We start from the raw sequence: 27828 nt of genomic DNA, 5'->3' as shown, positions 1-27828 counted from the left end.
ATAACACCACATCTCCTCCTTGCTGGAATTGCACGGCAATCAAGGCATTTCTGGCAGCCAGCTGCTGCTACAGACTGTCTCCACCTATGTTTTACGAGAAGAGGACCAAAGAGAGCAGTTCTGTGGGATCAAGAAAGGGGAACCAACCTAGACCATTTGCTGGTAAGAAGAGATCAAGTATCTAGAGGGAACACAGAAAGTTCATAAGAGCTTAAACAAGTTAATGTTTAGATATTAAAAACATCTTTAAAAAGTTCAAGAGCTTAAACATCTTTTTCACATGGCAAGACAGAAACTACACTAGTGTATATATGTCTGAATATAGTGCTAGAAAGGGTCAAATGGTGCCAGTCAAACATCCACATAAATGCCAATCAAGCAAGTACTTTACTCAATATCCTTGAACTTCAAACAGTATAATTCACCAGGCACCAGCTGGTAAGTGCTTTTATTTGTTTTCCTATGCATATTCCTTTCCAAGAGATGAGGCACTCAATTCTGCTGAAGGCCAACTGTGAAATTATTATTACAATGGTGTCTAAGTGGAGCAAACTGGGAATCCTTCCAGACTCTGACCTTGAAAACATGCGAGTAACCTGGAAAGTTAGATAGGGGACTGTGGGGAGAAAGGGGATATGTATTGGGTAAAAGAAACAGGTATTTGTTTTCTGAATAAGTACAAGTTCTTCTCCCCACCACCAGTAAACACCTTAAAATTCAGTTTAGGAAAGAAGGTCGACCATCATGACCCAGCTTTCCAGTCACAGGCAACCCTACTACAGTTGATCAACCCAGAGGGATGTCCACAACTTTTACTTGCTATTCCAGATGCCACAAAACACCCTCATGGTACCTTAGGACCAATCTAGATCTATTTCATAGGACACCACAAGCTATAGAAAACAGGGTTCCTCAGAAAAATATCAGATAGAAGCATCAAGAATATTTTCTTTTCTAGATTCCTTTAATAGGAAGATAGTAGCTTTGTAAAAATAGCAGATAGTCCCTGAAAGCAGACAATTGTGCCACATTAGAGTAAAGAAAAGACTGTAAAGGTCCATGCCAATGTTGGCACAAAACCGAGCAACCCCCCAAAAGCAAGCAATCTTCTCCAGTCAGTACCTGAATTATTTTCCATGCCCAGCCTGGCTCACCTTACACCGTTTCTCTGCCTGTGGCCAATACTCCACGATGTTCCAGAACTAGATGGGGAGGAAAAAAACCAAGACACTGATATAATCCTGATGGAAAAAGCAAAGATACTCTCTAAGCAGCAAAACTAAATGAGCAGGGAATTCAGCATCTCGACACTTACCTGCTCCACCTGGAAGAGGGGAGAGGACACAGCTCCTACCATCTGATGCCCTGCTCCAGGGCATGGGGCCATGGGGACACACAGGAGCCGACAGCTCTGCTGCTCTCTGGTCTGGGACAGCACAAGGTGAGTTACTGCAATACATTACAGTTCCTTTTCATACTGATGCAGCTCAACTTAGTTAATTAAAAAATGCTTTCAGGTTACCCTCCCACCCCCTCTGATCCTGTACTCAAGCACCCAACATGTATCTTCCTCCCCCCTTCACTGCATTTGGCAGAAATTTTGCTAAACAATTACACTCTGAGGAGACAAAAAAACTATTCTAGAGACTTTGCTTCTCCCAGCATTCATACAAAACTCTTCCCAAATAGCTTGGCCTTTGAGTTCTGTTCTTTATTCAGCTCTGGAAACCCTGTCAGTGAGGCTGTCCCACTTTGCCTAGTTTTGCATCACTTAGAAAAACCCTAACTGGATGCATAAATTTGAGTAGCTATTTTGGCTGATGCAAGCTGAGAATCAGGTTTGCCTGAACGCATCTCCTCTGTAGCTATGAAAGAGAAGCTGACATTCAACAGCCTTTTAAACACTGATGTCAGCAGAAGGGCACTCTGCCTCCTCCCCAGCCCCCTTCAGATGCTCCTGCAACTTGCTACTCACCCAACTCAGTCCACCTGGGGAGCAGATCACTCTGCCAGAGCCTCCAATGAGGTAACCACTTCCAGCAGTGAGATGTGACATGGATAACCTGGGGAACAGTAAGATTTTCCAGCATCTTAGTTATATGCAGAGGACCCCACTGATCACACCATAGGGTCCATTATGGTTTCTTCAAGTCACGCCTTCTCAGTAGAATTATTCTTCTTAATCTGCTCTGTCTTTGGGAACCAGGACAACTAGGTCAGACATGGAATCTTACAAAGCAAGTCACTTCCCACCTTTTAGAAAGGGAACTGAAGTAAGTTTCCTTTCTAAAGAATATGTATTAACACTTGGATTGAATTTGTCTGAAAAAAGTGCAAGAAAACATTTCCCCTTTTTGGTTCATAGCACATGGGAAACACACACACACAAGTGGGGACTACTGCTTCATTTGCCTTTATGAATTTCACACAGCTGTATTTTACATAGCTTTAAGTCTTAGTGTGAAGGAGTGGGAATGCTGAGAAAGTCTGATACAGCATAAACATTCTGAATGCTTGCAAACTGACTCTGATTTGTGGCCTGTCCAAAGAGCTACTGTTTCCCCACCACCACCACCTTTTGTCCTTTTAGAAGAAAAAGGAAAAAGTTGCATGGGTATCAAATTTAGTACTACAGTTTTTACAGAGAAATGAAGTCTAGGACTATAATTTTTTTTTTTTTTTAAAAAGGATCAAAATATCACATTTTCAGAAGGCATTAACCTTCCTTTAAAAGTCTGGAACCTCAAAAACTAGGAAAACACATGAACAAGGAATGAAGTCTAATCTAAAAGTGAAGCTGACTACACTGATTTTTCAGGAATACCACACCAAATGTGAAGGAAAATGCTGCTTCTTTACAAGTCTATCACTTTAACAGCTGATACAGTAGTGATGTGCACTGAGAATCTTGTTTATAACACAGGTAGTTAAATAGCATCTTTAGGAATTTGCCAAATTTCATTACACAAACCCATAATTATCTTTATGAGGACTCAATTTAATCAAAACTGGGAAAGTTATTTTTATACTGCTGGAAGCATTACAAACATCCTGTACAGACTACAACATTCATTTCCTCCAGTAGCTGTAGTAAGTCAGGGACTTCAAGGATAAACCTTAAAAGCAGGGAAAACAGTTTCAGGAATAGTACGTGCGCACAGTTTAACCGTGCTTTCAGTAAGACAGATCTCCTTTTGAGTCATTCTTTTCCCCCATGCTATTCTTTATTCAGAGTCTGATGTTCCCGTATGATTTAGTAAAGTTATAAAAAAGCATGAAATATTTCTCTCCAGTGTTGGCAATACAAGACAGACTTGATGGAAGTCTCTCCTTCTCCTCCCCCTGAAATGAATATTTTCCCCTCTCTTCCTTTGCTTCTCACTGACAGGAAAACAGCACATCATAGTCTTGTTATAGATTACTAATTCCTTCTAGTTATAGAAGACCATGGATTCTGTTGCACATGTAAGTGGCAAGTGGATGTGTCAAATACATATTTCCAGTATTAACTGTCTTTCCATTTCAGATGATCAGAGCATCTGAACTCCACAGAAAAATAGCTGCTGTTATTGAAAAGAAAGCTCAGATTCTTCCCTCCTTTGTCTTGAATAGGAATTGCTTTATATCTGATTAAATAAGATCAGAAAAGTTTCTTAGCCTATAATAATTAACATCGCTCGATTTCTTTCACTTTGTTTACCACTAAGCTTCATGCCCATAGTACTCAGGAAAGCAGCACCACTCTTACATGAGGAAGCTAAATAGAAACACATCTGGAGCATCTTCTGGCACGAGGCTTTAAAGCCATTGGCACGGGCTGGTTTCTGGGTACCTCTACAGTTTTGGCAGATTTGTGTCTGTGGTTTGCTGTTCATACTGGAAGATGGCCATTTCTGCAGTGTCCATCAAGCAAATGCACTTAGGCTGTCCTCATCTCAGCGTCAAGCAAACACTCTTCCCTTGTGGTTCAGCTGCAGTTTTTAGCCTCAGATAAGCTGGAAGGTCCAAAAACCAGAGAGAGCAAGTCTGACAACAGAAGAGACAAAAGGTACAGTGGATGAGGAAAATGCAGTTGTGCAGCCGTGGTACTGAATGGCCATTAAGTGTCAACAAAAGAAATAGCAAGCACAGGCGGGAAAAAGCAAAGAAATACTGTCTTCTGACTTACCTGAAACACTAAAGATGATCAGTTGACACTGAATGGATAGATGACTTGAGAGGAAGAATTGTAGTCTGCAAGAAATCCACGCTGAATCTGAAAATCAGATAAGGAAGAAAACTGTGCTAAGAAATGGATACACAGAACTATCAAAAGCTTGAGCTCAAAGCGCAGCTAAGGCTTTATTAGTGTTCAGACCCCATAAATGATCCCATGTCCTGGAAACTTGGCTTTCAAGACACTCTCAGTTTTCAGTTGCACGGTGAGAAGTTGGGTAACATTTAGACACTTTTGAGAGGAACTGAACTAGGCAATGTGGTACCAGTCACTTTCCCCTCAGATCACCAGGATCAAATCTGGGAACCTTATATTTGCATAAGCTCCAAATACACTGATATTTGGGGTGGGGGACAGGACAGAAATTACATCGAGTCACAAGCTGACTTAAGTGAGACTAGGAGTTAAACCCCTGGGAGACTCTGCAGAGCATGAGAAGCACAAGCCTACAGCTCTGAATACCAACTCACCCCCATCCAAGCCTACTGCTAATAAACAGATCCCAGGGCCGTACGCCAGCCAGGAAATACGCTCCTGGTTATGCAAACAGCCAGCAAAAGTTCAGAGAACATGTGCAAGCAGGAATGACACCAAATAACAGGATCTGGGCGCATTCAGGGAAAAAGCCCAACCGCAGACTTACTGAGCTGACTGAACCGGACCCTGGAGAAAGGAGGGGGTGCATCAACAGCTCACCCGAACCCTTCATGCTCCAAACTTGGCATTGCACTGAGGGGGCTGAAAGTCTGACTGCCAAAGGAGGGAGGGAAATAAGAGATTTAACATGGAAGTTAAGAGCACACATAAGAGGAAGACAAACAGTGAGACTCATGAAAATGTATCAGGAAAGGTCCAGAGTATTTGTGCTGTCTACTGTACAAGCGTTTGTACCTTCCCAAGAACAGCAAGAGGCTGGTCAGAGAATTCATCAGGCTTGCTTAGGAATAGGGTTGTAAGGTTTTTCTCTAATTCTTTTCTCCAGAAAAGAGGCATCACTTGCAAGCAGCTGGATAAAAGAGAACAAAGATGTCTGAAAAATGCAAATTGACCAAAGAGAAAGGTACGACCATCTCTGCTGCTGCAGAGACTGTTCAATCTTAGACTGATGTCTAAACAAAATCAGCAAGTTCAGGAGATGCTGGGGAGGAGGTGGTAGTGCCTGTGGGGAACCAGCCACTGCTCATCATCCTGAAAGGAAAAATTCACCAGGAAGGTTGACTTACCTTCACCATAGAAGTTGAATGCCCGCTGACGGCCAGTTTCTCAGATACCACAGCTCAGAGTAGGCTGTGGGCAGTGACCAGAAAAACAGCGAGAAACGCAAGAGGAGCACAGAGGCCAGATGACCATAAGATGGCAACTGGTACCCAGTAATTTTTCAGGAACTAAGCAATACATGCTGGCATGCACCAGCCTTCCTCCCTTCCATGTAGGGGAGGAGAGGCTTCTTCTGACAGGGGTTTTAACTCATCCTTAACAAAGTCTTTGTCTTCCCTGTGCAGCACTGAGTCCCAGAGCACTGAGACAGGATAGTGGGCTGCACCAGCCATACATCTCACCAGTCTGCCCATCCATGTGCTCCTCCTGTTCACATTGAGGATGACCCTGCTTGAACACAAGCCTTTCAGAAGACATTTCCAAGCATTCCTCCATGCCCCAGTGCCCACATCCTCCTGCTGGCTAGCTCTGGGGAATCCCAGGGTCAGCAGACAAGCAGACACACGAGTCAGGTGAGCACATCTGCACCCAGCAGTCTGAAAATCTGAACTTTAAGCCTTGTATGAAGGACTCATTCAAATACCTAACCTTCCAGGATTATCTTCAAGGTCAGACTAGCCCTCCAAGAGCTACTTGCGGTGGAATAATGACAAATTTCATGCTAGAACATGTCATTTGCAAAGTATAGTGGAAAAATCATAAGGAGTCTGCAGAGGCTTTGCCAGTGTTCAGGTCTTGTGTTCAGCCTCGGACACAGATAAGCATTAATCTTGATCTATAGCACCTTACAAAGAAATTCCCGTCCTTCTAGACAAGGAGAGAAACCATGAAGATTTATGGACCAGGAGGTAAAAATCCATTCTGGGTTGCACTATTTTTCTTTTATAATAAATGATTAGTGAGAAAAATAAAAGTTTAAAATTGGCAACAGGGTCTCTATCCCATTCAACTGTTGTTAGCTGCAAGATAAATACATTTCAACTGAAATATCTAATTTCTGATGAACTTGAAAAGACAAGAGAACAAAAGTATTAAACAGGCCTGTGATAATATGCAAGAGCTACAGCCAAAAATTACAGCCTGTGCTATAGGGGTACAGCATATCTGTATGACTATAGCTCCAGGTACCCCCTCCTACAGGACAGACACAAAACAGCGGGCTGAATCAGTCTTACTCGATGAGTCATTTAAATAAATTGTACTATATTATTTCCTATTTAATCTAGTAAATTATGCCATATATAGAAAATGGTGATAATTAAGGAAGATATTCAGATTGTCTCCTTGTTGTGGTTTAACCCCAGCCAGCAACTAAGCACCACGCAGCCGCTCGCTCACTCCTCCCCGATGCACAGTGCAATTGCTCACCACCCGCTGACCGATGCCCAAGCAGCGATCCGCCCCTCCTGGCCAACTCCTCCCAATTTATATACTGGGCATGACATTCTATGGTATGGAATATCCCTTTGGCTAGTTCAGGTCAGCTGTCCTGGCCGTGCTCCCTCCCAGCTTCTTGCACACCTGCTTGCTGGCAGAGCATGGGAAACTGAAAAATCGTTAAGATAAGCACTACTTAGCAACAGCTAAAACATCAGTGAGTTATCAACATTATTCTCACACTAAATCCAAAACACAGCACTGTACCAGCTACTAGGAAGAAAATTAACTCTATCCCAGCCAAAACCAGGACACTCCTTTAATCCACTTACAAGGAAGGCAAAAAAAATATTGCTTCAGAGTTCACACAGCCAGGGTTTTGCCCTGCTTTCCTGTGTGACCACATTCCTTCGTGCAAGTGGTCTGCCCATGCTGCTCCCAGAGCCTCATACCTCACTTGGTGATTGCTTAGCAAACAGCTCCTCCTTTAACTAGTGTCCTAAACTAATTATAGCTGCACATAATGCACAGACGTTTCCCTTCTGCTGAGCTGGGCACACTACAGACACAGCCAACATCTTTTTCTGCTTGTAAAGAAATTCCCGTCCTTCTAGACAAGGAGAGAAACTGTGAAGATTTATGGACCAGGAGGTAAAAATCCATTTTAGGTTGCACTATTTTTCTTTTATAATAAATGATTAGTTGCCTTTCAGCCTTGTCTTCTTTTGTTGGTTATGGCTCGGGCTGTGGGGCAGCAAGTGGATCTTGGGACCAGGGCTGATGTGGTGCCGGAGGGCTGTGATAAAAATTTGCTCTCCACTCCTCACCTCGGGTATTTCCAGTGTAGTTTTAGGCAAGAAGCATTCCAGTGCTTGAAGACTTCATCCCAAAGGAATTAGGCTGTTTAAAAAGAGATTCAGCTCCTTAGTTGTCTCCAGATAAATCCTTATCCACAAAAAGGAAGTCATATTTTGCCTCCATGCTTTGGTACCTTATCTGTAATGAAAGTGTCCTTTCCTTATTGCTTTTTATTTAGACTTCAAGATTACTTAGGGGGTGGTTTCATACTACGTTTGTTGAGTACACAGCCTAAGAGGACCCTGAAGGTGTAAATGACAATATGACCAGATTGAAGGAAAGTATATATGCTCCCAAACCAGGCTGATTTCCACTATACCTTCAATTCATCCTCAGAGAGATGCCAAAAACATGTTTATTCATTCCCTTGAAAACCCATGCAACTCGACCAAAACTTACAAAAAGTGCCTAGAAAAGTTAGTGTCATTCCCAGCTGGTCTGATTCCTCCAGGAGCAGAGCACAAAAGGACACAAATACTGCCAGCAGTGAATCCCATCAGTCTTTCCCCACAACAGGATTTATCTCCAACAAGCATTACACTTGGGCAGTGTGGGCTCAAGTTCTCCCCCCGTGACCTATAGATAGGAAGTTTTTTTACTTAAATACACCTTTCTATACCTTATCAGCACGAACTGGATCTTGTACAGCCATGGACTCATTCCTCCTTCTACCACACTGACTTAGGATGGGGGAACCTGTTTGGTTTTTGCTGCCACTGTGTGGCCATTGAGAGCAAAGATCTTAATTTAAGATGCCATAAGCTGTCACACAACTCCACGGCTATGATCACAGACTCCAGCCCCTGTATTTTCTTATACAGGTGATTTATGTAGCTTATTCGCAGGCAAAAGGAGAAATTACCAAAGAAATATACATCTTTCTGAGGGGACAGCTGAGAAATTAGGGCCTGAGCATGAGTCTCCTGGTGAGAATAAAGCAAAGTCTGATATTGATAGAAGCTCTCGGCATCCCCAAGGAACATAGTTTTCTGCAGCCCTCAGTTCCACAGGTGGACATGGTGCCTGAGGGACTCAAAATGAGCATGGGGAAAAAAAAAAAAATCATGTCTTCTCTCTGCGGTATAGTTGTTAAATAAGAGTCCTCACCGTCCTCCTGTAGCACTTCCTATTTTGTATCCACTGAACAGTTCAGCATTTTTATAATTCAAATACAGGTAAGCCCTCTCCCATCACCAAGTATAGCCATCTCTGGGGTAAACCGCATGAAAATTTTCAGCAAGGCCAAAAACCAAATTAGCTGAGTGCAAAACAGTGCAGAGGCAAAATGAGAACACGAAATGCAAAAACTCTCATGTCTCTTTCCAGTGAATATTAGCATAGATGCATGGAAACACATAAAAGCTTCTTCCAGATCCCATTTTGGCTCTGGCATTGAGGCTTATCCCCCTGTGAACTTGAAGGCTCAGTGTAACCAAACCTCCATGAAGCATCTGAGAAGCAGTCGCTCACCAATTCACAGGTGACTGCTGACTACAGAGGAACAGCGTGAAGCAAAGGGCAGCATCTCAAAGCCATCCGATTCCCAGGTCCTGGGGGCCTACATGGGGGGGGAACAGAAATGTAGAATATTGCAGGCAATAAGAACAGACAACAAGAGAGTTTCCAAGGGCAGCTGCTTCCATTTGACTTCTGAACTTTTGCTTCTATTTTAATAGCAGAGCAAACCTGTGCGTTTTATACAGCTGTAAGCAACCAGAGCATCCCTCCAGCTTTGTCAAGCTCCCCCACAGCTCATTAGCTGTAGCGCAACAGAAGTGAGTGCAAGATGCCATTGTGAATCCCCCAAGTTTAGGGTCAACAAAACTTGCCCCTCTTCCTTCACACGATTTAGAGCAGTCTGACATGTGCTTTAAATTACACTGTCTGTACTTGACAGGCCAACGCAGAGCGAGCTACAGGAGCACTTCCACCAGCCCCACCAACCACTGCCATCCATGGTTTGCTGCTCTGGTGAGGCAAGCTTCTTTGGAAACACAATATCTGAGCACATGGGCTTACGTTAGGGATCTGTTCCTTATCCTAGCTTCTGTGGTGTCAATTCCTGTTTGTTTAGGAAACAAGCTGAGGCTTGAAATCCTTTCATATGGCTATGACACTCCCTCATTTAATCCTGCCTGTTAAACAGCTTCTGAAGATGATACCCATTGCAAGGTCTGATCACTTACTCAAGTATTTACTCTATTTTTTTATTGCATGACCTAGAAGAATTGACAACATCCCTATATCACTGGTTGCAAGACCCAGGATACATACATATGCATCCTTGTAGGTATTAAAGTTACAAATTGCCTCTAACATGGAACCAAAAAAGTTCTGTCTTAAAGCAATCTTATCCCATTAATGCACACAACTTGCTGGCAGTTTATCATTTTCCCTGAAAGCTAAAGCTTACTGCTACAATCAGGCTGTTCCTGTCAAAACAATGTTTTGCATGCAACCTGCAAGCAAATTTTAGGAAGAATGGAGGAAGAATGAAAAGCTTGATTTGCAGAGACCTTTTAAGTCTTAAAGCAGCAGTTCTGTGCATTATCTCCCATCTGGCCAGTGTTAAAACCCTGAAAGTGATGCGCCTGAAACACTACAGAAGCCAAAGTGCTTGACCATTGCTTTTTTCCAGAGTTAAATATTGGCTCAAATTCAAAATGCAGGCAGTATGTCAGCTACTGCCGTGTTTTTACACTGCATTATTCAGAGAAAAACATTTTAGGTTACTTTGTAGAAAGCCAACACCTGCAGCTCCACTATGAACTTGCTCAGCTCCTTTCGTTCTACAGAGATGTCAGAATACCTGAGATCGCTGTATCCAGTAAGAGTTTGTAAGCAAGGGGACACCCCCACCCAATAAGGCAAGGGCAATAGTTTTTGCATCCAGCCATCTCAATAAAAAATACGTGCAGTCCATTATAACTTATGGTCTATGAACACTTTTTACTGATAAGTATTCTGCATTTAATTGCATCATTTTGATAAACATGACAGTGGACACAAGTACCAGTTTCCCCTAGCACAAAATCAGGCGTTGGAACTCAGAAAAAATGGTTTGTATATGTGCAAGATAGAGAAAACGCCTCTCAAATTTAACCACTTATTGACCAATGAAGGGGAAAAAAAAAAATCCATTTCTACTCCAACATAATGCTTCTGCTTTGGCATTATCTATACTGGTAATGGTCTGAAGATGGAGAATTTCTTTACAATATTTCCCCCAGTTAAGAGAAAGAAGCCTCTGGAAGATCTGTCCAGCAGGATTACTAGACTCGCTTGGTAAAACTAAATTACTTTGTTGATCCTCACAGGCATCCTCCTTCCTTTTAAAGTCCATGTGAAGAGGGAGGCATAAGGACTGAAAAATCAGAGCCTACATGTAGCTGGAAAACAGACTAGAAGGCTTGATTACATTTTCCATCAAGTTACCCTGGTTTATTGCATTGCAGTCCTCGAGAATTTGATTAGCAATTTCTCCTCTTCATTCATCCTCATGACATCTGGATTTCAACCCTCTGATCCATATCTGCAAATACGCTAATACAGATTCCAGCTAGGTCTTGTCGTTACCCACCCTGACATACTAGAATTTAAGTGTCAGAAACTCCACTTTATTTGTGGTTAACTAGTGCAAGTTCCCCACAGGCAGAAATAAGGGAAGCCCAGGGCAAACCTGGATTGAAATCAAAGCGAGGTGCATAAAGCAAGTCTTTTTTGTGGTGTTTACACAAAATAAAATATTACCTCTAAAAAAGATGGAAGATTTAAAAGTGAATTTCATGACTTTTGCTTTGACACAGGTCCTGTCTTTAGGCTCATGCAGTGCGCATGGGCACAGCCAGGTCTTTGGCACATGCCAAAGAGCGCTTACAAGCAGCTGAGTTGTGCTTGCTTAGAATCAGAGGAAGATACAGAGGTCAGTTCCCCTGCAGCACACATCATCCCAGAGCAGATGCTGTGCTGGAAACAGTGATGCTAGTTGAAGGCATAAAGCCAGCTCTACCAGGATATCAAGAGCACTGTCCTGGTTTTGGCTGGGACAGAGTTAACTTTCTTTTTAGTAGCTGGTACAGTGCTCGGTTTTGGATTTAGTGTGAGAATGATGTTGATAACACGCCGATGTTTTAGTTGTTGCTAAGTAGCACTTATCTTAAGCCAAGGACTTTTCAGTTTCCCATGCTCTGCCAGCAAGCAGGTGTGCAAGGAGCTGGGAGGGAGCACAGCCAGGGCAGCTGACCTGAACTAGCCAAGGGGATATTCCATACCATGGAACGTCATGCCCAGTATATAAACTGGGGGGAGTTGGCCGGGAGGCGCAGATCGCGGCTTGGGAACTAACTGGGCATTGGTCAGCGGGTGGTGAGCAATTGCATTGTGCATCACTGTTTTTTTTCTTTCCCCCCCCTTCCTTTTTTTGTTATATTCCTTTTCATTGCTATTATTATATTTCATTATTACTATTGTTAGTATTATATTTTACTTCAGTTATTAAACTGTTCTTATCTCAACCCACAAGTTTTACTTTTTTTTTTTTTCCCCTTTCCTCCTCCTCACCCCACTGGGAGGGGGAAGGGGGAAGCAGCTGCGTGGTGCTGAGTTGCTGACCGGGGTTAAACCACGACAAGCACTAACATCAAAAGCCAAGGAATATCATCAACTAATGTTGTTATCACAGTGCACCTTTGCTTGCAACAGGGCCCTTTTGCAAGACTGCAAGACAGAAAAAAGACAAACTTCCCTACATCCTCTACTACCTGAATATTCATTTTGGTTTTTCAGGCCGTTTCAGGGACTTACACAAAGATCAAGCTTCCATTGCTCCCAAAGCTTTCTAGCAGTATCTTTACAACCTTGCCCTCATGCAGTATTACTGGTACCACCACCACACCAAAGGCAAACCCAGTCTCTTAGAACCACATGGATTTGGAGGTTTAGCCTGGTAGGTTACAAAAAAAAAAATCCAGCTGCATAAATCCAGCCCCCTTGTATCTGGGGCTGCTCCCATGGAGCATACCGCATTGCAGCAGGCAAAAAAAGGGAGGTGTGGAAAGCCTACAGTGCACCCAGCTGAAGAACAGCTCCAGGAGGGACCATGAGCAGAGCGGTTTTACAGGTGCTTGGCTGCAGGGAGCATTTGCTTTGCAAAGCTCAAGAAACCATCAAGAAAGGGTGGTTTGGGGTTACACCACCTGCAAAGACATGGGGAGCTGCAGCATCTGCTCGCGAGAGAGAGAAGCTGGAGGGCTTCACTGCTCAGTGCACAAGCAAGGCCCATGCCAGCAGATGGCATCGGGAAACCATAAATCCATCTGCAGGATGCAGGCTCACAGCTGGTCCTGCTGCCTCCAGCTCTGCAGCAATCCTTCACTCATCGAGACAGCAGAGCATTAGATGCAATACACTGATAAGTATAATTATTCTGCATTAACTCGTGCACAGGGTTTTCTGCTGCAGCATAAAAATGCTTCAGCTCCATTTGTTTACATCCTGCCCCTGCTGTGGGAAGGCTGATACTTTCTGCCCTCTCTGGAGATAGATATTAAGTGGAAATTTGATGGGCTGCCTGTCGATACATAGAAAAAGTGGCATGGCAAGGGCAAATACTCTCCTGAGCCAACCCAGCACTCTGCTCACTTGTCTCAGCTGCAGGAAACTCATGATGTGAATTTGGTCTCAGCATACCTGCATATATGGGCAGGCGGAGAGGCTTGTAAATATTGCGGTTGAATTTTAATCCAATTGTTTTTTCTTTATTTGCACTGTATTTAGGCACTCCATGAAAATTCCTCTCCCATTTATCATATCACAGAGCACCTGCAATTCAGCTCACATTTCCACAACCTTTTCAGAAAAACGACACCAATTACTGACAAAAGGTGGGAGGGAACCACTTTGCTAAGTACAACAAATATTTTGTTTCCAACTGTTGTCCCACAGCAAGAGCCCAGCATAGTTTGGCCAGCAAAGTCCCTAAAAACTGTTCCCAGCAATTGCTTCAGGGGCTGGGGTATGGGAAAATGCTGCCTTAGTGACAGCAAAGGAAACACCGGGGAACAGAAGAGAGCAGCTGCAATTGCAGGGCTAAGCCTTGGCCAAGAGAAGTTGTATTTACAATATCACTGAATTTCTGGATTTTGTCCATTCCAGGTATTGTTCTGTAGTCTTCGCCTCCAAATCTTATGAAGTTGCCTCCGAATCTTATAAAATCTTTTCCTCACGTTACTATTTCCTTCTTTAGATTACTCAGAGGGCTTCCAGTTTTAAGGACAGCAGTATTTACATTACCTCCTTCCAGAGCCATGTCTTGGGGCTTTTAGGAGTATGCCTGAGCAAACATGACTCTTTATATAGACTTCAAGAAGAGGTAACTCAAGTAAACACTGTGTGACTTAAAACCTTGAAAGCTAATATTTGGCAAGCTCTTGTGTTCACAACTTTGGAAAGGCTTGCCTCTGGAAATAAAGCAAGAATATCTTCTCCTTGAAAAAATTCAGAGTGGCAAATCCACGCCCAGTACTAATGCTGGAATTCCTGACTTCATACATTATCCTACGCTGGGAACAACCATACCCAAATGCTAGTTTTATAGAGCCAGGTTTCACAGATGCAGACCCCCAGGACAAGACTTTCAAGAGTAGTCTTTGTACCTGCCGGATCTGTATGGGCAAGTTGCCCCATGGCTTGTGAAAAAGCTGAGTCACAGGAAAAGCACGAGGACTGAAGACAGCCAGGGATTGATAAAAGAAAACTGAGCCCTCAACTTGGTGGGGAAATAGCTGTTAATGTATTGTGGGCCATAAAGGGTGCCCCAGCCCTAACACCGTTGTTCCCAGTAAGTTAGCACAGGTCCCTCACAGCTTTAGCAGATGCTCTATGAAAGGCTGCATTTGTAAAGGTAGCCCTGAGCTTTATTTGCAAACTCATATGATTTCGTAGCTCTTTATATGTTAGCCCACCACTGCAACAAAGCTTTCAATTCTGTACATTAGTGATAAGAAGGGAGAAACCACAGCAAATGGGTCCCATCACCTAAGCAATGCTCAAACAGTACCTTCCTCTTCCAGACAAAGTAATTCAAAGACCAATAGCATCATCCCAGTTTTCAAACATGAAAACTAAGGCACAGAAAAGGGGACAGGCTGTGGCAGCAGGCTGGCTGACAGTTTGACTAGAGCAGATCTTTCCAGATTACATTAGCTGTGCGTTTACTTGGCCCCACTGTATCTTTCAGAAGGAGCAAAGCCCAGTTACCTTTCTTCTGCCTCCGCTTCCAAACTCCTCAGCAGAAAAGGAACACAAAGATTGTTTCCCAGGAGGATACTAGAAATAACACAGTAAACACAATTCTCTTGAGCTGTCTGGCTTGATGTACAAACCAAAGAGGTCATGATTTGCAAAACAGCTGCACTCAGCTCCATAGAGGTCTTGGGGATTAATTTCTCACACATGCTGGAGTGGATATTTATCTGAATTTTTCCTGCACTTCAATGGACTTTGGACTCAGTTCCAGCTTTCCCAGTGTCCATTTAGGAATTGCTCTCACATTGCAGGTGGTCCTACTCTACAGTGAATGGCACTTCCACAGGGACACTGGCTGTGGGTTACCATAGCCAAGAGCACGAAACATGCTGTTGAGGTCTATACCAGGGCAACGCAAACTATTGCAATGTCACATCTTTGGCAGGCTCTGCAGGGACCTTCACAGATGTTTTGGAAGCTATTTTGCAGCAATAGCTTCATTAGGAGAACTCGGCAGGAACTCTGTGCTCTCATCTCCTCGCATCCCCTTCCTGCCACATTATAGCAATGATAATTCTTAAGTTTGTTCGTTGATTGTGTGACAGGAAGAGATGAAGAGTTGCTCATATTGAGGCACTGCTAAAAATCCCATGAGTAGATAGCTTTATGCAGCACTCACTTTCATTCCCCAGAGCCACCAGCATTTGAGATTGAGGAGTGATCTCCAACATCATAAGCAGCCCCACACCACCACTTTTATTTGGGCACTGGAGATAATGGTAGTACAACCTTGCTCACAAGCAAAGGTTTTAATCTTTCCAACATGCAATAAGGGAGCACTAGCAGCGATGAGAAAAATCTCGGTGCATGCAGGTATTTGGATAAGCACAAAAAGCTCCTGGCATCTATCCAACCCAAATTGCTCTCTCCTTTGATGTTGGATTCCATCTACCTCATGTAATGGCCCATTGGTTTGGTTGTCAGCAGGAACTGGACCTGAGGCACATACCTTTGGAGGTAGATGACTAATCCAATTAAGTGGAAGCAACAGAAAGTTGAGAACCCTCTTGCATTCTGGACATGAGAGGGAAAGAGGCATAAACAAGGGAATTTTATTTACCGAAAAAAGTTAATTCAGTTTGGGAAACTTGCCACAGACAATCATTGAAGTGATTTTACTGGTATAATTAATAATTTTCCATCAGCTTATCTCCACATGTTTTCATGGTAGCTGGTATCACTGCTTTGATTTTACAGAAAGTCAAAGACAGATTAAATATCTTCTCCAAATACCTTCTTCCTCCCAGGCCAGTAGCAGAGCCTGGAACAAAACATGGGTCTCAAGTAATACCTGTATGTTTAGATCATGCCAGGCTCACCTTCTGATCCACTTTGAAGTTTGTGTTCAGACAAGCTCTTCAGAAGCTGCTAAATAAACCCAGAGATACTTTCTGGATTACTTCATTTATCCACACCTGCCTCTGTGCGATTCCTTTTTGCAGACCAATTTGGTATCCCTTTTTCCCCAGCTCCCTTTTTGTAAGTATTGCAAAGCCACCCACACGATGCCTGTTTCATGGTGAACTAGATTTTCTTAGGTGGCCCCACTACTTCACTAAGCAAGAGCAGCCTAGCTGCAAGTATACTCTCAAGCTCTTACATATGAATCCTAGGAACCTCATTTGCTCTTTATCCTTGAATTATTGATATTGAGCATCAATAAAACCTCTTCCCTGGATGCCCTTCTCATACGGCAAGCTGTTTCTTTGTTAAACACTCAGTGATCCTTCCATCAAAATTGCAACCTAGACACATGAGAAAGCTTTCCCCCCTATTCCCCTTTCCCTTCGCAGAGGGAGGACGCTGTCAGGGATACAAGTCAAAAGCAGCAGCTGCTTGGCAGCGATCACTTATAAGTCTGGACAGACTGACAAGAGTGGAGTCCTTGGCGTAGTTACGAGGTTCCCTCTAGGAAGACAGTACCTGAATATCAAAAGACAAAACTACAGTGTTGAAGTATCATGGTAGCAAGGAACAGGCAAGAGCCCGTACACTTACATCATGAGTTCGTAGCTGTTCAGAGCAGGGACTGTTTGGCTCTGAAAGAACATACAAGGGAGGAACAATACTGGAATCTGCTTTCGTGGATATATCTTTTTACCTTTCTGTTGAATGCAACCTGTTATTAATCCACTTTCATTTTTGCCTGCCCAGACCCTCTGGCAGCTCTAGATCTGATTTCCCTCCTCCTGGCGCTGGAAGGGATTAGGAACTCCCTGAACACCAAAGCAAGATGCATTGCTTAGAAGGGAACCAGATGATGTCCTAATGCGAACTGCAGCGGTAGTTGACCTCTGCACTGCATGCTAATGCAAAATGCCAGTAGCACAAAGGAACACCAAAACAGTCCTTGAATTGCCACATTTTTCTGAACACATCTTTATAGGTCCACAGGAAATCAGTGTGCTAAAATACCATACAGCCTCACTGCCCCCTTGGAGGCAATAGGATTTCAATAAACAGCTACTTCACCTCAAATGTAGTCACTCATCTCAGCTACCTCGCTGTCACAGCCTACCCCAAATATTCCCATGTTAGCATTCACTGTCATCACTGCTTTTCAACAAGTTGAATTTCTTTTACCTCTCAAAAAGGACACCCCACAGCAGCTTCGGGCCCTGACAATTCACACACACTCTTTATAGGATAAATAGTACAGCTACTGTGTGTTTGCAGGCTTGGGTAGATGCTCCATTAAAAGACTTATCAAACTTGAAGTGGAGCATTATCATATCAGTAGCAACTTCATATCAGATAAAGAAACAGCAACATGAGGCCTGAACGGGAAGTCCCTTTCAATAAGGGACTTTTAATAAGCAACTCAAGTTCACATAAATCAGTATGCATTTTTATGCCCACACACTTTTGACTCTGCCAGGGGAATCCATAACCATCACTGCAAATATTAGCCTTTAACAATCTGCTCCAATGGATGGGAAGATAAGCAGCAACCACAACCATCTGCTAACGAATACAGGTAATCTGAGAGCTAAACTGCCAGCTGCTCCTGCAAATTAAACTTTTACATTTTCTCCGGTGACCTACATTTTGAGATGCAACCCAGAAATTTTGGGACGATTCTTCCAGGGTGTTTCTGCAAAAATTCTTTAACTGATTAATCAGCCAGCTCCAGCCATAATCCTGCCATTTCTGTTCAGGGTTTATGCACAAGTAGAAGAGCTGCACACAGGGCAAATTTTAATTTCACTTTTTGGACCCTGGGACAAAAGATTCCTGGGAGGAATATCACAAGATTTTCACACCACCAGCCTTTCTCTCAATATGTATAACAGCAGAAAAATTGGGCAGAGGGTTGGAAATGGGAGATTAATCCTCTGTGGCCCTGTCCTGTACTTACACTTCCAAATACAGCCACATTCTCTGCCTCAAAGCAATTAAAAATATAAGCCTTAGCTTGAGCTTTTGCTATGCTTTTGTCTTGTTTTGACTCTTAGAATTTCTGGGGTCTAAAAAAATCTTCCCTCAATTGAAGCTCTTCCAGTACATAGCAAATCCTTGACATTTCTGTATGAGTGTTCAAGTGCAAGCTCATACAGCAGCTACCTCTTCATGGGAGCACCAGGCTTCTTGGGCACCTGACTTTTCAGAAATGTTCAAAATTCCCTCAAAAATTATGCCAGAAACCCCCTAGCCATATCTCTGAGCTCACCTTTCACTCTCAAAATTGTGCTCTCCAGCAATCCTAGCTCCCTGAGAATAACTTGGCTTCTGGGTTGGGATTACCCTGTTTGACCAAAATAGTTAGCTACCTTTTTGCTCAGCCTATTTTGGGGATATTGCTCATTAAGGAATTTGTTTAAAGAGACTGGAAAGAATCTCCCTTTCCTTTGTTTTTAAATGGATCAAATGCAACATAACCTCAAGCTCTTTCTGTGGCTAAAAACCAGTAAGTGCAGGTAGCCAAGGTGTGCTGGCAGGCAGCAGATCACCACTCAGTAAACACACATTACTCACCTCACAGTAACCAAGCTACTCAACTCTTCATTTCAACTTTCAAACGGTAATTAATGACAACAGCATGAAAAATCTAATGATCCTTCTATAAGTCATCACGGGTTTACAGAGGGGAAAAAGGAAAGTTCTAACGGAGCTGGGCAAATGCAGCCCCCCACTCCACCCCCAAATTTCTGCTCTGCCTCCCAAAAATCTGCTTTTATTTCACTTTTATCATCGCCATGTGTTGACACCAGAAATGCCTAGGTGGGAAACAAAGCCCAAAGACAGTAATGTATTTTAGCAATACGAATGGGCCACAAAACTATCAGAGCTGAATCAGTCTCCAGTTTCTAGCTAGCCTTTGATAGTTTACTATCATCTGTTCAGTGTTCAGATCCAGAATTGCACCCAGTCACTGCTGGATTTGTAAAACCTATATACCTGGGCCTGAATGGAGGTTTTCCACAAGTTTGCCAAGATGAGAAACTAATCAAAGCACATATCCAATTCATCATGTCCTTCTCGGGTAATCATGTTTCCTATTCCTAATTTCAGATTCAGGTTCCACATTTCAGAGGTTCCATCATAGTTCTCTACAAAATACAATAAAATACTCTCTAGCCATCTTCCTTTTTCATAGCAAATGCTCATATGTAACTTGAAGTCAAGAGTAGAGGTGGCCAGAAGTCCCACAGCTGAGAACTACAGTCTTCAGATTCAGGACATGAGAAAAAAACAACTTCAGAAAATCCTTCCTTTTTTATTATTATTAATATTATTGCTGGCATACATTAGTACATCCTTGCCTCAAATATTGGCATGGATGCTAAAGGATACTCTCAGTCTCACACATCAGACGAAGGAGCAGCAACTGGAAGGGAGCTTCTTGGGACCAGCTAAAAAGCAGCTCTTCCAGCAAGGTTCACTAATAAACCCTGGCCAACGTTACCAGCAAATGACAACTGTCAGGCTCAGGACTTCAGAGCCAGGCCACGAACCAAAAAAAAAAATCTGATGAAAGCAAGAAAATCCAGACCAGGGCTCCCCTCCGTTGGGTGAGCCAACTTAGTGCCTTTGTTTCTTCTCCCTACACAGCCTGAAGGGGGAAAGTCATTGCAAATTCAAGAGAGAAGGAAAAAGCAGTTCTGGCTTTGCCTTTCCCACAAACAGCTCTGCCAATGCCCCAGCACCTGCTCCAACGCTCAGCAGACAGGAGTTTGAAGCAGACAAATCTCCTCCGCACTGGCACTTCGTTGGCAGCCTCACTGGGACTCGCAGCCCAAAGGATGTAACAAGCCATCCTGATTAAACCCCTGTCAGCCCTAGAGAGCTTTCTTTTTCTGAAGGAAGAAAATGGGCTCCAGTTCCACTGGCAGGAAAGCTGGCATCTTTGCCATGAATAAGCAGCCAGCCTTTTTCTCTGCAGGTGCCAGCTTTGCCCCCACATACACAAAATTCAGCTTTTTTTTTTTGCTCTTGTTCTGTCATCACAACTCACTGCCAGTAGCACTTTGTTTCATCCCATTTTATGGCTCACATGTGCAGCATTGTCTTGTTCAAATTATGAAGGCACAAACACCACCTGCCACTGGTTTGTGGGTTTTTAATCTGCCTTTTCTGTGTGTTCAGATAATCCATGCTGCCATTTTCTAGGCATCAACACCTCCATGATTTCTGGTTGTTTTACCCAAAGCTCCATATCCTGAAACCTTGTGGTTATGAGAACCCTAGGTCTAATTTCAAAGAAGAGTAGGATCAGCAAGTTACAGAAATTACTTGTAGTAACACGAGTGACGCTGTGCTAAAACCAAAAATAAAGAGAAAGCAAGAGGCAAAAGGAAGAGACAGGGAGAACAAACGGCATCACCAGGATACGTACTGCAGTCCAGACTACAAAGGCAAAAATAAAGCCCAGAAACAAGGTACTTCAACCTAAGCTTCATTCCCAGGGAAGTTTCCAAACCCTGCAAAGGGTGTATTTGCCTCTTACGAGTATACTGGTACAACTCCTCTCGAGGTTGGAATAGCATCACATCACTAAAGGCCACAGGATCAGGCCCTACAGGAGACAGGAATATCATTTAACTGCTCACAATTCCTCTTTCTCCTCTGCCTGCTTTTCCTATGGCATTTATCTGGGATTAGGGCAATATGCCCCGATTTCCCGAAATGTGCATTGGACACCTAATAAGTGCATTTTCTTCAAGTACGTGCTAATAGTGGCAGCCTTGCCAGAAGTATACTCAGCTAGAAAGTTTTGGGCCCAAACCTTTTCGTGCAGAAATGTCCCCTTTCCATGCTTCCTCTCCCACCCCCCACGTGCACTTCACTAAAAGCATGCCTGCAGCATTTTCAGATAACTTTACAGGAACCAATCCTGCAGCTGAACATGTTTCCAAAAAGGAACAAAGACACATTTACCCAAGCAAAAGAAATATTTGAAAATTCAGATGATTAAATGCAGCCTGCTGTTCATTTTACCTCTGTGGTCTCCAGTAAGTACCATAAATCCTGGTTTCACTTCGAGACAAATTGTCACATTATAGCCCTGCTATACAGGCATACACACATTCCTTGCTATAAAGAGAAGGAGAGAAATCCATGCCAGATTAGGACATATGGAATCTTTGTTTACGGATAAATCATTTTTAAAACCTCTCTCTCTCTCCATGACTCATATGTGAATTGCTGAAAGTGTCCTGTCAACAATAGTTTATTTACATACAGAACTAATTAGCATTATTATGGCAGACTGGAGAAGCAGGATTATAGCTAGGAGACATCATAAAACAAGCGATGCCATTTTAGGAAGGTTGGGGAACAGAGGTTTGCAGATCTCTAGCCCAGAAGTATATGAACTGGCCACCTTCCAAGGATGTCAAGATGAAACTCATTTTTAACATATCTTCCATTACCAATAATATTACTTCAAAATTAAAAGCCTGAGGCCTAATTTGTATTAGCTTGATGTTTGTTTGCAATATGCATTTCAGAGTAGAGCCTGGTCAGCTGCTTTTGCTTACAGTCCACTTTCTCAGTTTCATATGTTAGCACCACAATGTTAAGTTTAGATTTGCAGTACTACATTTATAATTTTGAAAAGTTTTAAATGCCCCAAAACATTTATATTCCATATTTGAAGATTAAAGTCAGCAACTAAAATTTAAACTAAATTAAATTTATACAGCCTCTTTAGACTACTGAGCATAGTATATACAGCTATTCTGGGACTTGCATAGACCTTTCATCATTAATAAGTGGAACAAGATAATTACATGCTCCAGCAGCTCATAGGGGTCTAGAAGTTATCACCACATAACCTGCTTTATAATGGAAGAAGAAATAATCCCTGCTAGAGCTGGGACTATAATTCAAAGACATTTCCATAAATATATAAACACTGTGAAATGAATTCATGCGATGTGTAGGCATTTCGTTTTCAGAGCTGCTAATGTGTTCGCTCATTAATTTGTCAGGAATGTTCGCTTCGATTTGCTCCATTTACCTTAGGAGGGTGTTCAACAGCAAAACAGTCAAAACTGCAAAATCAGACTGTGCAAAATAAGGGCATCTTAGATAAGTATTGCTAACATAGCTTTAAATGGTCCTTGCACAGATGTCTTCCCACCTAGAATAGCCAGCTGCAGAAAGACCAAGGACCAGAAGCTGCTTTGAACACCGGTGAGGATCTCCCACCCCACGCACACTTGACTGATGCAGATGCCTCCTCCTTTGCTGCACAGAGAGAAGATCCCCTCTTGCATGCTTCTTTTTGACAGGATCATCCCCCAAGCAGACACCCTGCTCCTCACTTACTGCCTGTCTCCTGGGGCTGAACCTCCTCACCTGCCGTGACAAAGCAGATAAGCACACAGAAGGCTCTGGAAAAGCTCTCAAATGCTTTGCAATTTTAGTTAATAAATGCTTTCAGGCAGGTTCCAGATTTCCCTGAAATTATTTCCAGCAATTTCAGACTGTAACGGGCAAGTTTTCCTTGCAGAGCTTCCCAAAGCTCGCTTCTCATGCGGAATGCCTCCTTTAGAGGGCACTGCCTCCCCAGCACCGAGACGGAGCCCCGCCGCTCCCGCCCGCTGCCCGGGGCAGGAGGGAGCCCTTTGCTGGGGGATGGAAAGGCACCTTGTGCTCGGTGCTTCGGATGGCAGCCCCGCAAGGGATAAAACGCTGATGCCTCAAGCCTTCCACACCCTTTGGGATGGACACAGCCAGCTACGGGACACACGAGCTCTTCCACCTCTGCAGATGTCAGTACAGCTGTGACAGTCATGACATGACATGCTCGCCTTGCTTACTGTCACCCTTTAATCACGTGTGGCTTTCGCACGCCCACTGGCACATCTGGCTACGCGGGTTTGCAGGTGGGCCTGCTCCGTTCCCACACGCCCAGCCTGTGCAGGCAGGTCAGCACCGCTGACTTGGGAGCACGCACCGAAGCCTGGCACGGGAGCAAGGGCTGGCAAGCAGAAAGTGTGGCCAAGCTTCTGATCGAGCAAGTGAAAACTTGCACAGCCTTGGGTGTCTAGAAATGGACTGAAGAGGTATTAGATAAGCACAGAGTATTTTTGCCATCTGAACAACTTTTCTGTTTCTGTTTGGTGCAGCTATATACAGTTTGGGGTGTTTTGTTTGACGGTTTGGGGTTTTTTTGCAAGCATGTTCCTAATATTTCCCCTCATCTAGAGTTTTCCAGTTTCTGACCATGGAAATGGTCAACAGCTGAACAATAAAAAGATTTGGACCTGGAGAAGTTACATTGCTCAGAAGCCAAAGGATGAAGTTTTACCCTTGCTAAGAACTGAATTTGACAGAAGTGAGGGGCAGAGCTTGCTCCAGCACCACGAGACTTTCTGTGGGCATTACAGGACTACGCTGTTTTTTTCCTCAGTGACAGAGGACCAATGCACAAGCCCTGGGCTGGAGGCAAGACGAGTGAATATTGGCAAGAGCCCTGGCAGCCCTTGCTCACCAGCTTTGAGATCTAGAGAGCGATCCTGCCATTGAGGATGGGAATGGGTGGGAGGAGAATGGAAACAAATACTGGGAACCTCAAGTAAGTGTTTATATTTCCTAAGTGAGGCTTGGCAAAGCCTGCCAGGTGAGATAAGTATTTCCACACAAGCTAACAGAAACAAATGATCTTAAGGTACTTCCTTCCCAGCTCCACCCCGCAGATCCATTTGGGATGGCAACTCCCCCAGACTCTCCCTCCCAAGAGGAGATGCCAGCATCCCCCAGCTCTGCAGCGCTGCCCTGGAGCCAGAAGATCTGTCCTGCAGGTATACAGCACATGTGCTGGGCTGTGCTTCCAGCAAGCACCGCTAATGTTTGCCTTACACACTCCCCAAACTGATATTTGAAACTCCAGCTTCCACTTATTCACATCTTTAGAGAGATATTTTTGTTCCTTTCCTCTTGGCATTTTGATCTCTAAACACTTGAATAAGTAGCATTTTGATTGTATTACAATGGGGGCAGCAGGGATATTCTTCTGTCACTACAGCACATGCACTTAATACACAAGAGGCTCTCAGTGAGTCAGGTTTCACTCCTGACATTGGTTTTTCTGTGCGAACCATTTATTTTGCTGAGTTGGCATTTATACACCCTCCCCCTTTCACCATTTGAAATCCGAGGCAAATATAAGCTTGAAGTCGTAACTTTTTTTTTTTTTTTGCCCAGAAAGCTCAGCTCACTGCTGTTTACATGTGGCCACCCAAATTCCAGACCAAGCTGCTGAAACCTTGTTTCGCTCTTCATAAAGCCTATAAGGCCTGGCTGGTGCCGGTTCCCACATTCCTGATCTGGGCAAGCCAGATTAAAGCTCCTCACTCATAGCCTGTGTCTCTCCCCCATGCATCTAAACTTACAGGGGTGAATCGACACAAAGGAAAACCTGAACAAGTGCAAACTAATTTTTCCACAAATTTAAGTGCAGTATAGCCTCCCCTTCCTGCCTTCTCTCACCATCATCCAGCTGTGCCCATAAACCAGAGTCTGGCGAACCAATGCAGGAGTTGAAGGGAGCTATTAAATCTGCTCCCTGGAGCTTTAACACTTGCAGCAATTTGTAGTGGAATGATTCTCCCAGCTCAGTTTGCAGCCTACCTCCACGCAGGGTTCAGTGTTGGGGTCGAGCAACCTGCTATCTGCAAATCCTTCCACTCCAACTAAAGGTCAGATATTGGGGGCCATGCCTGGCTCAGATGGGCACACATCCCCATGCTGGCATTCCAGCTGGGGAGCAAAGGCCAAGTTCAGCCTCTTCTTCTTGAAATGCATTATTGTTAGTGTTAGTCAATCTGCAAGATATGCCAACTGTCTGGCAAGCAATTCCAGGCAGCATTGTTTGTTTGGGATAAGACTGGGCTCTGTGAATCCAAATTAGACACATTTTTTTATATCTACCTCAGCCAGGAATGTTTGAAGGTGAGCTGGGCTTGAGGAGGCAGGGAAACAGCAAAACAGGCCACAAGCCTGGAGCTTTATAAGGGTTTGCGTGTGTTTCTTTTTTTAGTTATTTCCTTGCCTCCTCTTTAGGTTCTTTGGGAGGCCAGAAACCAAAGTGTATTTGTATAACTAAATTCTCCTTATTGCCACAGAAAAAATGCGCTGATTTGTTTTTCAGCAATGGACTACAGAAACCAGTTTGTTTGTGTTCTTTATTTTTCCCTTTTTTTTTTCCTCCCTCCCCATCCTCCAGAGAGGCACTCAAACACTTTACTGGTGAACACTGGAAAAGTGAAAAGACGACCTCTATCAGTACTCCTGACCTCCTTCATTGCCACCACTGCTCCAGAGGAAAAGCAGACCTTCAAGTCTCAGCAATGATCAGAAGATGAACTGGCTGGTTCCTCAGCAGAGCACCAAACTGTTCTAGAGCCCTAGACCCGCTCCCCACCCCACAATGCTGCTTCCACAGCTTTCAGATGTTCGCATTCAGATACCTACACCAAGCATCCTAACAGCTTGACCTCAGCACATGGAAGCTCACAAAAAGCCCAGGCAGCTGAAGAGCAGTTGCTATTTCTCTCTCATCCTGATATTGCCAAGGAAGGGGAATAAGTTGGGACCAGCTGGCAAACCTGTTCCTCCCCCTCCGTGCAAGTAAGCCAACCTAGGAAATCTCAAACAGCCAAATAAACACATACCAGACCTCAGCTCAAGGATTAGAAAGCAGCTCTATCGTAGCTATAGAAGACAAACATTATATTTAAGCCTCATAATTACTCACTCTTAAAAGAGCATCCATTTTCAGCTCCTTTCCGAGAGCAGCTGCCCTTGGGATGGAGCAAGACAGCTGAAGGTTCCAGGCCAGGAGTCCTCCAAGCCTTCCTCCAGAGAGCAACAGCCTACAGACTCCCACACTCCAGGCAAACTGAAGCTACCTCTTGCCACAGCCCTTATGGCCTAATCAATCTGGCTAATTATGCCTCTCAGCTGCTTGAGTGCAGATTAACTGGTGCTCTTTAACCCTTTCCAGTCTGGTGGCATGGGGGTCATCATCGCTTCTCTCCTGCCCACAAGTGGGCAGGTCCAACCATTCTCAGTCAGGATCATGTGTCCCTCCCTGCATATCAGCAAAATGCTTTAATCAATTCATGGATATCATTTCCATCTTGGCTAATTAAACTGCAGCCGATTTGCATTCACATCATTCCCAGGCATGAACGAAGGCAGTAGAAACACATCTCCATGGGCTTCCTTCGCAGTCCACAAGAATCACTGTAGGTCTTTCTGTTAACTTAAAGCAATCTCTTTACAAGAAATCTGCGTGGAATTGTTACAAAGAGCTCTGTTCACTAAAAGTAGTAGCATTAAGTACAAAGCACCAGCTGGTCTCTGGCCAGCCCGATACTATATCTTGACGAGGTGAAGCAGAAACCCACGTAAACCTGGAGCGAACACTCACCAGAGAACACTGCCCTGAAATTACCCTCTAGGATTTGCCTGTTGAGACAAGGTGAAGGTTTTGTGCATAATAAACTTGCATTTATTTGGAAATAAATGGCAAATAGCTCCATTTGTCTTTTATTCTCCTGTTAACGCTTGAACCTGGGGATTATTATCCCCGCAATGCCTAAAGCTTGCAGACGAAGTGACCTCTTCATCTGGACAGGATTTTCTTCATTTGGGGGATACCTTTCATCAGCCCATTCAGCCTTTTTACCTATACCTTTGACCACATAGTTAGTTTTCCAGCAATTGTTTGAAGAGTCTGCCATTTTAGTTCCGTAACTGTGATTTTGCCTGAAAGTATTGCTACACAGCTCTGGGGTGGTGACGACTCCTGTGAGCGGTTCTTGACAAACAATATCCACAATATGATAATTAACTCCATAAACATGAGCTGTAGCACCAGCAAAGCATAAAGAGGCAGTCTGAGCTATCATTATTTTTGCATTAGCCATTTCTAGCCACTGCTAGCCATTTATCTGATGTCTCTGTTTACCCTTCTTCAGAGTACCTCAAAGAAGAAATGATTGGCAGGATGAAAAAAAAAAACAATCCAACCTCATAAGAGCATGAAAACATGATTTTATCATTTGGTACGTTGTCAGTGATATTTGCTATGGATTTGGAGTTTTCATTCTATTTTTATAAAATCTAGATATTTTAGCTCTCATCCCACACATCTGGGGGAAGGGCAGGGAACGAAGATTCCCTAGGATGTATATTATGTGAAATACTGAGATTTCAAGTAAAAAGTGATACTTTTGGAGAAAGAAATGATGGTGAATAAAAATTCCAGGTTCCTGTCAACAAGAACATTTTCAAAGAACACAAATTCATACTTTTCCCCTTGTTACCTCCACAGCAAACATGGTTATGTGTATTTTTCCATTTCATTTCTTCCCACTTCTCTCTTTTTGCTACCTACT

General features: G+C 43.5%; 1 long non-coding RNA gene across 1 annotated transcript; it reads right to left on the bottom strand.

Moving 5' to 3' along the window:
• Positions 1-2773: 2773 nt before the first annotated feature.
• Positions 2774-26259, bottom strand: LOC127020789 (uncharacterized). The gene is made up of 3 exons (XR_007767109.1): positions 26181-26259; positions 4169-4255; positions 2774-4026 (listed from the first exon to the last, which is right to left on the bottom strand). It is a non-coding gene; the product is annotated as an uncharacterized LOC127020789 (long non-coding RNA).
• Positions 26260-27828: the final 1569 nt, after the last annotated feature.

Source organism: Gymnogyps californianus, chromosome 11, assembly GCF_018139145.2.
Source record: "Gymnogyps californianus isolate 813 chromosome 11, ASM1813914v2, whole genome shotgun sequence".
Taxonomy (NCBI): Eukaryota; Metazoa; Chordata; class Aves; order Accipitriformes; family Cathartidae; genus Gymnogyps; species Gymnogyps californianus.
This window is presented reverse-complemented; position numbering and strand designations above follow the sequence as displayed.